This window comes from Schistocerca gregaria, chromosome 1 (genome assembly GCF_023897955.1).
Source record: "Schistocerca gregaria isolate iqSchGreg1 chromosome 1, iqSchGreg1.2, whole genome shotgun sequence".
NCBI lineage: Eukaryota > Metazoa > Arthropoda > Insecta > Orthoptera > Acrididae > Schistocerca > Schistocerca gregaria.
The window spans coordinates 168166320-168182245 of record NC_064920.1 but is presented as its reverse complement, the minus strand read 5'-3'; the positions used below and the strand labels follow the sequence as shown (position 1 = coordinate 168182245).

At 43.8% G+C, this 15926-nt stretch overlaps 1 long non-coding RNA gene across 1 annotated transcript; it reads left to right on the top strand.

The window, feature by feature from the left end:
* The first annotated feature begins 3873 nt into the window (after positions 1-3873).
* Positions 3874-15666, top strand: LOC126285004 (uncharacterized). Its single transcript, XR_007551591.1, has 2 exons — positions 3874-4102; positions 15345-15666. It is a non-coding gene; the product is annotated as an uncharacterized LOC126285004 (long non-coding RNA).
* Positions 15667-15926: the final 260 nt, after the last annotated feature.

The window sequence follows — 15926 nt, the reverse complement described above, 5'->3', positions numbered from 1 at the left end:
CAAAGATCGGATAGAATGAAGAAATACTGGAAAGCCAAGAAGGACAAAACAATGAGAAATCTTACGTAGACCGTAAAGAAATTGACTGAAGTGGTCCAATGAGGCTGTAAAAGCACAATAATAATAATAATAATAAAATTGGTTTACACTCTCCTAGCGATGCTAGAGGGTCTATACAAGGGCAATGTACTTGAGGACAATATTATGGAAATGGAAGAGGATGTAGATGTAGATGAAGATGAAATGGGAGATACGATACTGCGTGAAGAGTTTGACAGAGCACTGAAAGACCTGAGTCGAAAAAAGGCCCCCGGAGTAGACAACATTCCATTGGAACTACTGACGGCCTTGGGAGAGCCAGTCCTGACAAAACTCTACCATCTGGTGAACAAGATGTATGAAACAGGTGAAATACCCGCAGACTACAAGAAGAATATAATAATTCCAATCCCAAAGAAAGCAGGTGTTGACAGATGTGAAAATTACCGAACTATCAGTTTAATAAGTCACAGCTGCAAAATACTAACGCGAATTCTTTACAGACGAATGGAAAAACTAGTAGAAGCTGACCTCGGAAAATATCAGTTTGGATTCCGTAGAAATGTTGGAACACGTTAGGCAATACTGACCCTACGACTTATCTTAGAAGCTAGATTCAGGAAGGGCGAACCTACGTTTCTAGCATTTATAGACTTAGAGAAGGCTTTTGACAGTGTTGACTGGAGTACTCTCTTTCAAATTCTGGAGGTGGCAGAGGTAAAATACAGGGAGCGAAAGGCTATTTACAATTTGTACCGAAACCAGATTGCAGTCATAAGAGTCGAGGGAAGCAGTGGTTGGGAAGGGAGTGAGACAGGGTTGTAGTCTCTCCCCGATGTTATTCAATCTGTATATTGAGCAAGCAGTAAAGGAAACAAAAGAAAAATTCGGAGTAGGTATTAAAATCCATGGAGAAGAAATAAAAACTTTGAGGTTCGTCGATGACATCGTAATTCTGTCGGAGACAGCAATGGACTTGCAAGAGCAGTTGAAGGGAATGGATAGTGTCTTGAAAGGAAGATACAAGATGAACATCAAACAAAAGCAAAACGAGGATAATGGAATGTAGTCGAATTAAGTCGGGTGATGCTCAGGGAATTAGATTAGGAAATGAGACACTTAAAGTAGTAAAAGAGTTTTGCTATTTGGGGAGAAAAATAACTGATGATGGTCGAAGTAGATAGGATATAAAACGTAGACTGGCAATGGCAAGGAAAGCGTTTCTGAAGAAGAGAAATTTGTTAACATCGAGTATAGATTTAAGTGTCAGGAAGTCATTTCTGAAAGTATTTGTATGGAGTGTAGCCATGTATGGAAGTGAAACATGGACGATAAATAGTTTGGACGAGAAGAGAATAGAAGCATTTGAAATGTGGTGCTACAGAAGAATGCTGAAGATTAGATGGGTAGATCACATAACTAATGAGGAAGCATTGAATAGGATTGGGGAGAAGAGAAGTTTGTGGCACAACTTGACCAGAAGAAGGGATCGGTTGGTAGGACATGTTCTGCGGCATCAAGTGATCAACAATTTAGTATTGGAGGGCAGCGTGGAGGGTGAAAATCGTGGAGGGAGGCCAAGAGATGACTACACTAAGCAGATTCAGAAGGATGTACGTTGCAGTAGGTACTGGGAGATGAAGAAGCTTGCACAGGGTAGAGTAGCATGGAGAGAGCTGCATCAAATCAGTCTCAGGACTGAAGACCACAACAACAACAACAGCGATGCTTGATATTAGAATTCAAATCAAAGTATGCGACGGAGTAACTCATGTTCAGGAAAAACAGGACACCTTGTACGACTAGAGAGAGGACATGGTATATTAGTACGTTCTACGGAAATAGCTAGTATTTGAACCATGTCAGCCCGCAGGGCAATATCGATATCGGGGCACCTAACTACCTACCGGCAAAATATGCCTGCGGCTGCCGTTGTCGCTATAAACCGAAGGTAAGGGTCAGTATGACTTCAGCACACGTACAGCATACACCTCGCAGATGTACGCGCTTACCGTAAGGGCAAATCAGCGAGTTTGACAGAAAACTTGGTAGTGTCGTGTCGTGATGCAGCCATCCAATCAATTGCTGCTAAGTGGGGCGAAGTGTTTCGGTAATACAACGGGTGCGTGGAGGATGGTTCATGGAACGCCACAGGAGACGGCGAGAAGGGTCAGGTCGCGCCACCTACACCACCCCACCAGACGATCAACACCTCATCCGAATGATATTTCAGGGTAGATCTGCGTCGTACTCGGCTATGGTGCAAACTGTGGAACAGTGTAACACATCGTAAACTACCAGGGGTGCCATTTATTACGGCATGGGTTACGCGCGCGTCGTCTACTTCTTCGTCAATCATTGACGAATGTGCAGAAACATGCTAGAAGGCAACGGTGTATGGAATGGCGTCACTGGGGACATGAATGGCATCAGATAGTGGTTTCGGACGAATCGAGGTTCTGTTTGGAAAATGATGGCTGGATCTTGGTTCAAGGCACACACGGGAAGCAGCATCACAGTGACTGCATTCGCACAAGGCACACAGTCCCAATTCGAGGCCTATTACGGTGTGGGTTGCTGTTGGGAACGACTACAAGTGACCTATGTGAATGACATCCTGCGGCCTGTAACCATACTATTTCTGCACAGCACACCAGACACCATTTTTCAGCCAGACAATGCACGACCACATTTTCCTGCACGATAACGTGCCCTCTTGGTGTCACAGGATGCCAGCCTTTTGCCGTGGCTTGCCACATCCCCAGGCTTTGGGAAGTCGAAAATGTGTGGCATACGGTGAAACGGTGAGTACTGTGGTGTGACCCAGTGCCAACCACCACAGATGAACTTTGGAAGCAGGTGAATGCACCATGGACGGCTATATTACAGTACGCCGTTCGCCCTTTTAAGTGTCGATGCCATCACGCATAGGACAAGTTATCAGGTCCACAAATGACCCTGTGTCTGCTAGGTTCAAATAGTTCAAATGGCTCTGAGGTCTATGGGACTTAACATCTGAGGTCATCAGTCCCCTAGACTTAGAACTAATTAAACCTAACTAACCTAAGGACATCACACACATCCACGCCCGTGACAGGATTCGAACCTGCGACAGTAGCAGCAGAGCGGTTCCTGATTGAAGCGTCTATAACCGCTCGGCTATAGCGACTGGTCTGTCTACTAGGCAACAAAACACATGCTGAACCGAGATGACTGAAATGATAATCATTTCTGCTGGACACACTGATGTACGTGTCCTATGCGTATGAACCTATCTCTAGTCCTTCAAGGTGTTCTGTTTTTCCTGAACACGAGTGTACAAATATTCACTGGCTTCGTTCTGTGTTATGTACGACCTTCGAAATTAAAAAAAGATCTGTTCTCGCGTCTAACTGTTAAGAAAGGCTTTTCTTTTAGTGCAAGTAACAGCATAAATTTAACTTACAGCCACAGCAATCATACAAACTTTAATTATGTACACTACGAGGTGATATAACCGCTTTCGAATGCGCTAGCAATCATCTTTAGATCATAAAATATCGTTACAGTGTGCAGACATAGAGGATAACGTGAGGAAGATCGGCAGTACAAAGGGAGAGAAGCAGGGCGTGGCTTTGTCGCTGTTTCCATTTGCCTCCATCCCGAGTGATTCCCCCGCTGTAATCGGCTATTTCAATGCGTGCGTAATTGAATCAGCGCAGCTGAGACTGGCAACGATCCACCAGGCGACGTTTCCTGCTGTCGTGGGTTCCCTTTTGCGTTATTAGCCGCCCACACTCAGTCTCTGGGGTCAGCTGCGGATATAAAGGCGAGCTTTCCGCGTGTTGCGCCATCATTCCGTCCTGACGCGGCGAGGATGTGGTTGCGAGCGCTGTCGGTGTTTCTCGTCCTCCACGCTGCGATGTTTGCGATGGAGCCCCCTGTCAAGTCCACCACGCTCAGGAGGGCACACGGGCGGACGTACTTGTTTGAGAGGCGCAAGAACATCGAATTGCCTGACAGGTGCCAAGATGGAACAATCGACGTAAATGGAGCCTGTGTGAAGACGGTTCAGCTGAGTCCGGTAAGTACCGGCCTGTGTTAACAGTCTGCGGGGACTGTCTTATTATTAAGAATCACGCGAACTGGGCATTTCACCGACTGGGCTCATAAAAAAAAAGCTATACACTAAAACCTCCCGTTCGAAGCAGATAGTAACTTACTCACTTCTAGTCGAAGCTGTGAAACATTTTGCTGTTATAAGTAATAAAAAAAAGTACTCCGTCTTCAGGTCATGAGCGGCCTACAGGGACCATTCGACCGCCGTTTCATCCTCAGTGGCGGATGCGGTTAGGAGGGGCGTGGGGTCAGCACACGGCTCTCCCGTTCGTTATGATAGTTTTCCTTGACCGAAGCCGCTACTGTTCGGCCGAGTAGCTCCTCAATTGGCATCACGAGGCTGAGTGCACCCCGAAAGAATAGCAACAGCGCATGGCGGACCGCGCGGGATTAGCCGAGCGGTCTCAGACGCTGCAGTCATGGACTGTGCGTAAGCTTAGGGACTGATGGCCTTAGCAGTTAAGTCCCATAAGATTTCACACACGCACACAAACACACACATACCGGCCTTTATCGTCACCCTTCCAAGTGCCGACCACGCGCGACAGCGCTTAACTTCGGTGATATCACAGGAACCGGTGTATCCACTGCGGCAAGGCCGTTGTTGCAAATAATAAGGGAAAACAATTTTGATTTCCCTCTTGTTGCTTAAATATGAATTAGTGGTTTCTGCACAAGATCGTTTGGCATTACTCAGGGTGGGATACGAGGAGGTGAACTGTCTCAGGCATGATCTTATAGGAAAGAAATTTCACATACTGTATTCTTGTAATTTTTTCATCTTTGAAGTTTGCTATGTGTTGCTTCATAAATTTTCAATCCTGACAAGAACTTCCTTTGTTTCTTTTTGAGGAATTTATTGCAATTTTGGTGTCGAGTTGAATTTGCCGGAGTACCTCAAGAAATGTTATGTAACAGGGCTACAGGAGTATAGCTGAGTATTGCCTTTGCTGTGGAACCTATCGCAAGCATCGACGGTTTCTCTCTATTCCAACTTAGTTCTGTCCACATGGATGGAAGAAAAAGTGCGTTTTGTCTATATAAGTATTCGCACTGCGCAAAAAACATTGAAGGATCACTTTTTCAAAACCCTTTAACTGCTCCCATTGCAATGCACAATATTGTAATTTGGCTCAAAGGTGCCCGCAACCTTCTCTGGTTGTAATGAAAAAGCGTGGTGGCCTGAGACGTCACCCTAGGGATCGACGACAACCAGCTCTCAACGCATACAAAAAGAAAACCATATTTCAGAAGTTCATCTGAGCTGTTAGGTGGGTTAATGATGTCAGCTTGGCACTAAATTTCATCAAAATTCCAGCCAATGCCACAGAATGAGAAGGTCGTCATAGCCCCATTTACCCATATTTCAACCTTCCCTCCCTCCCCAGTGTTGAAATCACGTTGTTTTCTTATGAATGACCAAGGTAAACGTTTCAGACACACCAACCCTAAAATGCCTCAGTTTAACTTTTTGTGTTCTGCCTTACGGCAGGTCTTGTCATGGGGGAAGCCTCGTCAGAGAAGTCCACCGTATGAGCGTCGAGGGAAGTTATTCCAGTGGTGGTTTCCCGGTGCCTTCCACTGATGATGATGAAATGATAATGAGAACACCACAACACCCAGTCCCTGAACGGAGAAAATCTCCGTCCCAGCCGAGAATCGAACCCAGGCCCCTTCAAAATGCCTCAGGGGTAGGATAAAGGTCAGCGATTAAACCACACCTTCCTCTGGGGTGTTTATTCCCACAGAAACCGACAGTTCGCAGCGAGATGGACAATATGATGTTCTTGACAACCTTCGACACTCCTGACACCCTTAGGCGTTTCAATCTTTCTCTAAGGACATTGTGGAGCTGCAATCCCCATTGGACTTGATGTCACCACATTTTTGGCTCTCTTGTACAAGTTGCTACCAGCAGCGACCGCCCATAACCATTCGACGATATGCGAACATGTCAGAAGTATCTAAGGGTACTTATGCTTTTACAACCCTCTTGTTTCCCGCCGTCTGTGACTTCAACATGACCGTATGCAAAACGGCAAAGGGCCTTTCTGAGACCTCCAGTACAGTGATGTCCTCCGTGGCACCAACGCAACTTTGTTGAGCATGTTAGAAATGTACCTGTCATGAACTTCGGTACTATTTAAGCCTGGCGGTTGCTCGAGTGCGTATAGGTAAGCAAAGCGCATCAAAGCGGTGTCAAAGGGGTTTCCTAAACTTCAAGCAATAAAGCAGCCAACAGGCTGATTTGGTGTCGAAATTTCTGAAGCTATGTTTGTAACATGCTCAACAAAGTTGCATGGGTGGCACCGAGCATGTTGCCGTACTGTGGAGTCTTGGAAAGGCCCTTTGCCGTTTTGCACACGTACATGTTAATATTGTGCTCCCGCGTAACCATGTCACAGACGGCGGAAAACAGGAGGGTTGAAAAACCGTAAGTACCCTTTGGCGCTACGGACCTCGTTCAAGTTTTGCCGAATGGTTTTGAAAGGCCCCTAGGGGTTACAACCTGTACATGAGAGCAAAAATACTAAGAAGGGGTGAAACGTAGGTGAGAGGGGATGTGACGACTTACTCATCGTGTGACACCTCCACGGTTGCGTATGACAAAGTTTTTGTGAAATTTGGTGCCAGTATAGACTAAAATACCTTACAGTTCACAAGAACTTTTGTGTCGTGGGCATTTTTCGGATCTGTCGATTTCGCTGCTGTTCGAAACATCGCCGAACCCAGGGGTAGCGTCGAAGGGGGCCACGCTTTTGCGCCGTTACAGAGGTAAGTTGTAGACAGGACTCTATCTCCATTTTCAGGCCACGAGTGGCCTACCGGGACCATCCGATCGCCGTGTCATCCTCAGTGGATGCGGATAGGAGGGACGTGGGGTCAGCACACCGCTCTCCCGGCCGTTATGATGGTACTCTTGACCGAAGCCGCTACTATTCGGTCTAGTAGCTCCTCAGTTGGCATCACGAGGCTGAGTACACCCCGAAAAATGGTAACAGCGCATGGCGGCCTGGATGGTCACCCATCCAAGTGCCGACCACGCCCTACAGCGCTTATCTTCGATCATCTCAAGGGGACCAGTGCATCCACTGCGCCAAGGCCGTTATGTTTTAGACGGCTTTGAGCCAAATTTAAAACTTGTGCGTCACAACGGCAGGCAGTTACGGGCTTTCGAAAGAGTGATCCTTTCGTTTTGTCGTGCAGTGAAGTAAGTAGTCAGAGAACCCCTGTAAGTTTTCTCAACAGGTATCGCTCAAGTAAAACACTGACCAACCATATCAGGATCCAGCGTGGCAAACAAAATACATAAGACAGAAACTTGCCGATTTCATTTCTGGGATAGTAGTCGTGTGCAAGTCCCAACATTTGTACCTTACGCCACCAGCTCTGTGTCAGATGAAATTAACAACCTTGAATTTTTACATCCATTTAACTTGCACCTTCCATTACGCTTTCTTCAAAATATGAAAACATTGTTGACAGAGATAATTTTAGACATAGATTACTACATTTATCAACTACTGCTGATAGGGTAAAATTTTCTTATCGTTCAACAAAGAAAAAGCCATTGGGATAAATTGTCCATTAACAAGCTCATCAGTCGTAAATAGCCCAAAAAAACTTTGTGTAACACCTGAAACATCGTTCAACACAAATTGTTTCACACTCACTAATTATTTGGAGGTTCTCAGATTCACAGAATATTACAACTTTTTCTCAGCATCATTATGTACCAATGAATCCTCCTCAGTTGTAGCTTTCACACTGGTGAGCAACTTATGGGAAACATGGACCCTGCGCCCTTGAAATAAGAGTTCATTAGAAACTGATGGTTCAGATGGCTCTAAGCACTATGGGTCTGATGAGGTCATCAGCCCCTAGACTTAGAACTACTTAAACCTAGCTAACATAAGGACATCACACACATCCATGCCCGAGGCAGGATTCGAACCTGCGACCATAGCAGCAGCGCAGTTCCGGACTGAAGCACCTAGAACCGCTGGGCGACAGCGGCCAGCTCATTAGACCGGAAAGAGTGTCTCAACAGACAAGCGATCTGCTCCACTTGCAATTAAGCAATCTTCTCCGCACTCAGCATAGGATAATGATCACACCAGGCGGAACGTTAGATGTCCCCAGAGAACTGACACCGTCAGTCCTACAGGGCTGTCCATAAATCCGTACAAGCACGTTGCAATGCATCCCAGACATGCTCAGTAATGTTCAAGTCTGGGGAGTTTGGTGATCAGTGGAAGTGTTTAAACTCAGAAAAATGTTCTTTGAGCTACTCTATAGCAATTCTGACCGTGTGGGGTGTCATATTGTCCTACTGGACTTGCCCAAGTCCCTCGTAATGCACAGTGGACATAAACGGATGCAGATGATCAGACAGGTTGCTTACATTAGAGTCACCTGTCAGAGTCGTGTCTAGAGGTATCAGGGGTTTCGTATCACACTACTGCCCACGCGCCTCACCGATACAGAGCCTCCATCAGCTTGAACAGTCCCCTACTGACATGCAGGGTCCATGGATTCATGAAGTGGTCTCCATACCCATACACATCCATCCGTTCACATAGTTTGAAACGAGATTCGTCCGACCAGGCAACATGTTTCCAGTCTAATGTCGGTGTTTACGGGCCCAAGCAAGGTGTAAAACTTCATGTGGTGCACTCATCAAGGGTATGCGAGAGGGCCTTCGACTGCGAAAGCCCATATCGATGATGTTTTTTGAATGGTTTACACGCTGACACTTGTTGATTGCCCAGCATTGCCTTCTGTAGCAATTTGCCGAAGGGTTGCATGTCTGTCACGTTAAACGTTTCTCTTCTGTCACGGTTGGTTCCGTTCTTGCAGGATCTTTCTCTGGCCGCACCAGTGTCGGAGATTTGATGTTTTACCAAATTCCTGATATTCACGGTACAGTCGTGGCGTAGTCGTACAGGAAAGCCCCCACTTCATCGATACCTCAGAGAGGCCGTGGGCCATCTCTCGTGCGCCGACTGCAACACCACGTTCAAACTCACTTAAATCTTGATAACGTGCCATTTTAGCAGCAGTAACCGATCTGCCAGCTGTTCTAGAAACTTGGTACCTTACATAGGCGTTGCCGACAGCAGTGCTGTCTTCTTCCTGTTTACATATCTCTATATTTCAATTATTATTTTTTTTCTGCCTTGTCCCGCAGTTTTCGCAGGGTCGGCACGGTTACAATCGGATTTCGCAGGGTTCATTTGAGGGGGTGGCTGGATGCCCTTCCTGCCATCACCTCGTACTGCCCGGGTTGGAACTAGTGTAGCCCAGCTGTCTGCGTGCAGTGTAAATCATGAAATTTCTAGACGCGTGAAAGATCTCTTGCGCCCGTCGTTTGGTGATGATCGTGTGCTCAGCCGCCACTTGCGTCATGCTTGGCCGCCCAGGTCCCAGACCGCAGTCCGTGCGATTATTGGCTTTGGGGTTACCTGAAGTCGCAAGTGTATCGTGACCGACCGACATCTCTAGGGATGCTGAAAGACAACAAACGATGCCAAAGCTTCCCCATAACTCCGGACATGCTTTACAGTGCTGTTCGCAACATTATTTCTCGACTACAGCTATTGTTGAGGAATGCTGGTGGACATATTGACCATTTCCTGTAAAGAACATCATCTTTTGCTTTGTATTACTTTGTTATGGTAATTATTGCTATTCTGATCAGATGAAGCGCCATCTGTCGGACATTTTGTGAACATTTTTTTGGTTCTAATAAAACCCTAAGCATGTGTGTCAATTTCTACCTCCGTATCTACATTATTCCATGATTTATTCAGTTTTCAAATTTATACTGACCTTTTGATCACCCGGTACTTTGTGATATCTCGTTCGCGCCGTACGCTGCTAGAAACATTTTGATACCTTAATTTTTACAAGTGTCATCTGATTGTGAATTCTCGTAAATAAAATCTCCTGGTTGTTGTTTTAGATATTCTGATGTTCAAGTGATGATCGCGCAACGTCTGAGAAAGGTAGATTGGACGCCTCTGCGTATGCCAGCTTATTTTATGAAGAGACATGCAACTGAAATATCGAGACCCAGATAAGTGAAAATTATGCCAATATCACTTTGAAAACATTAGTAGGCTGACACCACTGTTACCCACATTGAAAGAGAGGATCAATTACAGGGTCTTTCGAATGGAATGAAGGGTCTAGTTGGCAAAAATATGGTATGAATATAAACGAAAGAAACACGGAAGTATTGAGGTGTAGCAGAAATGAGATTAGCAAAGAACTTCTGTCAAACCTGAGACCAGGAAGTAGGCGAAATGAAGGGATTATGCTACCTTGGAAGCGAAATAGCTCCTGACAGGCGAGACGAGCTTGATATAAAGGAAAGCAAAGAGGGAATTCCTGGATAAGAGAAGTCTACTAGTATCAGAGGCCTCAGTTTGAAAGTTTCGATAACATACGTCGGAGGCACAGAATAGTATGGTAGTGAATAATGGACTGTGAGAAAACCATATCAGAAGAAAAAGGAAGCGTTTGGGATGAGGTGCTATAGAAGGGTGTTGAAAATTAGGTGGAGTGGTAGGAAATGAGGAGGTGAGGTTCTCTGCAGAATGAGCGTACAGAGGAACACATGGGGAACATTGACAAATATAGGGGAGAGTATGATAGGAAGTTTTAAGACATGAGGAAATCGTACTAGAGGGACCTGTAGAAGGTAAACACTGTGGCAGGAGACACAGATTGGATTATATCCAATAAACAATAGAGGACGTCGGTTGCAAATGTTATAAAGCCACGTCCACGCTGGGTGCGGTGTACCACGCAGCATCACAACACGCATAAAAGCTCAGCGCAGAGCAACTCAGAATGGATCAGATCATCACGGAACTGCGCAGAATGTAAGAGTGTTTATAGGTGAGCAGCAGTGTTCCGGCGATCATGTGCGTGCTTCAATAGCAATCGTAAACAAGAAACGCAGTCCAAACAAGCCACACACGAACGTACCATTACAACGGCCGTGCCACTCTGCGCTGAACCTCTTTCAACCCTTATCAACGCATTTTCCGCAACATGTAATACCTAGGAAGAGAGGAGATTCCGTGCCAACCACCGAAAAAATTAAAAATTGAAATTTCGTCACAACGAAAAGACTGTTACAATATAAGCTTTCGGCCAATAAGACCCTTGTCGAAAATAGGCGACAGGCAGTAGTTCTATGTCTAGAGGACTGATGACCTCGGTTGTTAAGTCCCATAGTGCTTAGAGCTATTTGAATCATTTTTTTATCCTTATCTGAGTCTTTAGATCATCTGGTCACGGCACTAGAGTCGGCATGACCCCACTTCCCTGGCAGTGCCTTCCAGATCCTCACTGACTGTTCCCGCATGTCTCGCAGCAGTCCGCGCTGCAAAAGGTGATTATTCAGGTTTTCGACAGATGCTCACAGAATGCGGCTGTACAGTACATTGCGTAACGACTACTAAACTTTTTTCTTCAGTTGTTAAGTTTATATCGAAATACTAATATCAAGAGGCAACTTGAGTCAGACACAAGGAAGTTTTACGTGTTTTTATTCTGCAGAAACGAATTCCGTGTATGACAAACAAAAGAGAATGGACCAAGTGGTGTTTATTTATTTTTTTATTCTTTTATTTCATGTTTGCCACTTTTCCTTGTATCCTTTCCCGTATGCGACCTTGGACTGTATGAATGAGATAGTATGTGATGTAGCAGAAAGTTCTGGTCAGAGGTCGTAGCATTGCATGTGTAGAGTCGTTCTGAATTAGGATAGTACCAACCCCTAAACGTGAACAAGTTTGGCAAAGATAGTGGGCAAGACAGATCAGAGAGATCACGATGGCCAGAGGATTGGCTCTGTTAGGTTGCCGAACCATCCCCTAAACCACGTTTTGAACGAACAACGGTTAGGCGAGGTGTCCGGTCGAACACTTGTCCCTGGGTCGCGGCGCTGCACAGACATGGAGACGCACCTCTCGTTTTGGTAATGTTAACAAAGGTAGTAGATTGTCTGAAATCTGCTCGGTAATTAAGTCCAGATGTTGAAATCAGGTGCGAGATTACCTCTAAACCCCATAAGGGATTTTATTTTCATAATTTATTCGAATTTCAGTAGAACTTTGCGTTTTTTACTTGGTCAGGCCATGCACCATGGGCCTTAAGCCCACGGTCATATTTTTTGCTCTGTGCTTAACGAAAATTCATTCATTGAACGTATTTTAATCTGATCTTTCATTACCAGTAATATTTTGGGGGATTTTATTTATTTTCCATATGTTTCCTCTGTGAACTTGCTTTTGCGCCACATGGTCGGTTGGAGCAATCGCCTCATTAACAAATTGTAGTTTCGGTCTGAAAATCTTAACGGAAAATCACTCATTCAATGTATTTTAATCTGCTCTCTCATTTACAGTATTATTTTGGGGGATTTTTATTTAACTTCCATGTGTTTTCTTTGTGAAGTTTGTTTCGCGCCACATGGTAGGCTGAAGCAACCGCCACGTTGATAAATTGTAGTTTCGGTCTTTAAATGTATTGTACACGATGAATCATAGTATAGCGGTCGGGTGTAAAATAGGGAAGGAATAATCTTGCGTGTCCGTATTTTTGTGGATTTCTGTTGGCTACCGAAACTTGGCCACGTGTGTTGAATAACACTGAAGTGATGGTGCTTCTTGTGCTCTCCCATAACTATTTGATTTGTTGGCTATGTTTTGCGTTAAGTAAAATACATGGTTTAAACTCGTGCCACTAAGAAAAGTATCAGATTTTAATGCCCACTGATTTGATGAAGACTTGTGAAATACTCTTCCACCCTGACCTAGTTTTGCTTGTAGTCTCTTTCCTCAACATGTTCTAAGTCACCTATAGCAATTGAATGTTTAGGCATAATTGTGTGTTTGTAGTCTCCGTCCCATTTCATAATTACTTGGCTAAACTGAACCATAATAACTAGACAGACCAGTTTTAATGATGTATGTTGCAAGAGAAACTCGACTAGTTGTTGAAATACCATCGGTACTGAATAAATATCACTTAATCTCTACCTTCGACTGATTATTTGCTCCCTCCATCATAAAGAATAGGTGAAAGTCAGTACCTCAGTCGAATTCTGGATCAAGAAAGCAAATAAAAGCTATATACTGCCTATTAAGCCCTGTATAAGTGCCTTCTGTAGTGGTTCAAAAATATTGCGTTATCTGTCGCGTTCAAATTTTTACCGATTGGTTAAAACCCAGTAATTTCGTGGACCACACGAATTTAAGAAACCTTTTACTACAGACGGTAGCTTGCACGAGCTGTAAGACATGACAAGGCAACAGTAATCTTCCAACTTGTGTAGAGTTTTACCACCGCCAGTACTGGAAGGTTACATTACAATGTGTGAGCGTGAAAGAACAGACACATATAAAAGTGAATGCAAATGTTTGTTGTTTTCTGTTTGCCTCATTTACGTAATATATCCATGTATCTGACTACATATGGCAATTGATGATGGTATTTCTACAGAAGTTGGCCAATTGAGGCAAATAAAATTTTTGACGGTCTTGGCAGAACGTATTGCTTCAAGACATTTGGGGGAGCTGCCACACCTTGCAAAAGCGAATTATTATTTAAGTTTGTCATTTTACTTCGTCTAAAAAAATTCTACACTCTCTCTTTGTCCCCCCCCCCTCTCTTATTTCATGCACAGTTAGGCATAAATTAGACACAATGAAGTAACACTAGAATAGTTTTTGACAACATGGATCCAAATCCACCCTCGAAAAGTGAGGCGCAAGGCCAAGACGTCGACGAGATTTTTACGTTGGCCTTTCTATGTTCCTATAGCCGTCCACACCGATAGAAGAAACGCATATAGATTCATATAGCAGTAAAGTTACTTTGCTAGGCCTGGATACCATTAATCGAAGAAATTTATTTAAGTCCTCTCCCCTTACTTCTAAATAATCAGAATTATTATGTAAAAACCCAGTGGCCATTAATTACAACTTCAAACTTCATTAACTTTAACACGTAAAAATATAATTCAGGAAGTTTTGTTTCCACTAGTGGAATGGACCGTAGATATTTAATTTCTACCTAAGCCCCCTTCAGGAACTGTGAATGGGTGTCTTCAAGCCCTGTAGTATTGATTCTGTACACCTGATCCTTTTCGTAATCTCTCAGGAAGCAGTCTAGTGATGTGAGATCAGGTGATATTGGCAGACACCAAATTGGATCATTTCGACAAGTCCAATGTCCGAAAACTTTTTGCCTAGATACTTAAAGATATTTAGGGGCCACTTTGACATCTTCCTAGATATGACGTGATGTCGCAGAGGATCAAACTGTGCAACGCAAACTCTTCTAACGTTTCCAGAGAAATAGCGCAATTGCCGATAGCATCGCTGATAAAGCATGGACAAATGATACTATTGCACAACACTGCGACTGCCTCATTCGGTTGCATGGAATAGATAATGCCCCGCCAAGTCGTAAGGTCAATATCGACAAACGTAAAACAAGGTTCAGGGGATGCAACCGAATTTAATCAGGTGATGCTGAGAGAATGGGATAGTAGTGGAAATTTCTTATTGCAGCGACAATAGTAACAGTGGTATAGAGGATATAAAATGCAGACAGGCATGAGCAACAGGAGTTTTTTGCGAAGTAAAATATGTTAACTCTAATAGATATTTAAGTGTTACGAAGTATGTCCTAAAGGTATTCGTGTGGGGTGCAGGCTTGTACGGAAGTGAAACGTGGAAAATAAACAATTTAGACAAGCTTTTGAGATATGGGAACTGTACCAATGAACAGTCACTGAATCGAGAAAGGAGGAAAGGTAGTTTATGTCACGACTTGACTAATCGAATGGAAGGTTGATTCGACACATTCTGAGGCATCAAAGAATCATCAATTTGAGACGCGTGAGGGCTAAGAATTGGAGATGAAGTTAAGTAAGCTGGTTCAGATGTATATAGGTTGCAGTAATTATTCAAAGATTTAGAGGCTTGCGCAAGGTAGGCTAACTTGTAGAACTCAACCAAACTAATCCTCGGACCGAGCACGTCAAGTAGAAATGTGAGAAACTGTCATATAAATTAAGTGGTCAATAATACTCCAGTATTCGTCATCTTGCCGAAAGGTTCTTGCTTAATATGTGTTTAATTTATATTATAAGAGACTAAACAAATTTTTTATCTTATTTTCAGAATTAGAAGAACTGAAGGTACTCGGACTGGAGGGCTGTATCCTACTAGGAGTGGGGAACACCTGTCTCAAGCGTGTGATTTGTAGCTGGATTTAAGGAAAAGGCATATGGACACAAAAATGACTTGTGAGACATTATATTACTAACGACAATATTTTTGTGAGATGTAAAATAAAATCCTAACTCTCCATCTCCCGAGAAAGAAGAGAAACATCACCTGCCACAGAGTTGAATACTCCTAAAATGCAGAATCATCGATGAAATGTGTGCTGTTCACTTATGTAAAAATAAAGAAATTTCGTAAATAAAAGAACTAACCATCATTTTCATTATAAATAATGTGGAGATACCAACAGTATTCAGAAAGAGAAACATCAATAAAGTCTGAACATGATGCATAGCCTTACAAAATAAATTGATGAACGTAGTGACATCGGATTTAATTACTGGTTCTGTACTGTCCATGGCATGCAGAAGTTGATAGCTGATATTCAAGGAGTGCTACCACGAGCTAACAGTGCACTACCTTGTATATTATTTAGGATTTTGTTGGTATTGCACATTCATCCACACTTTTAACTGG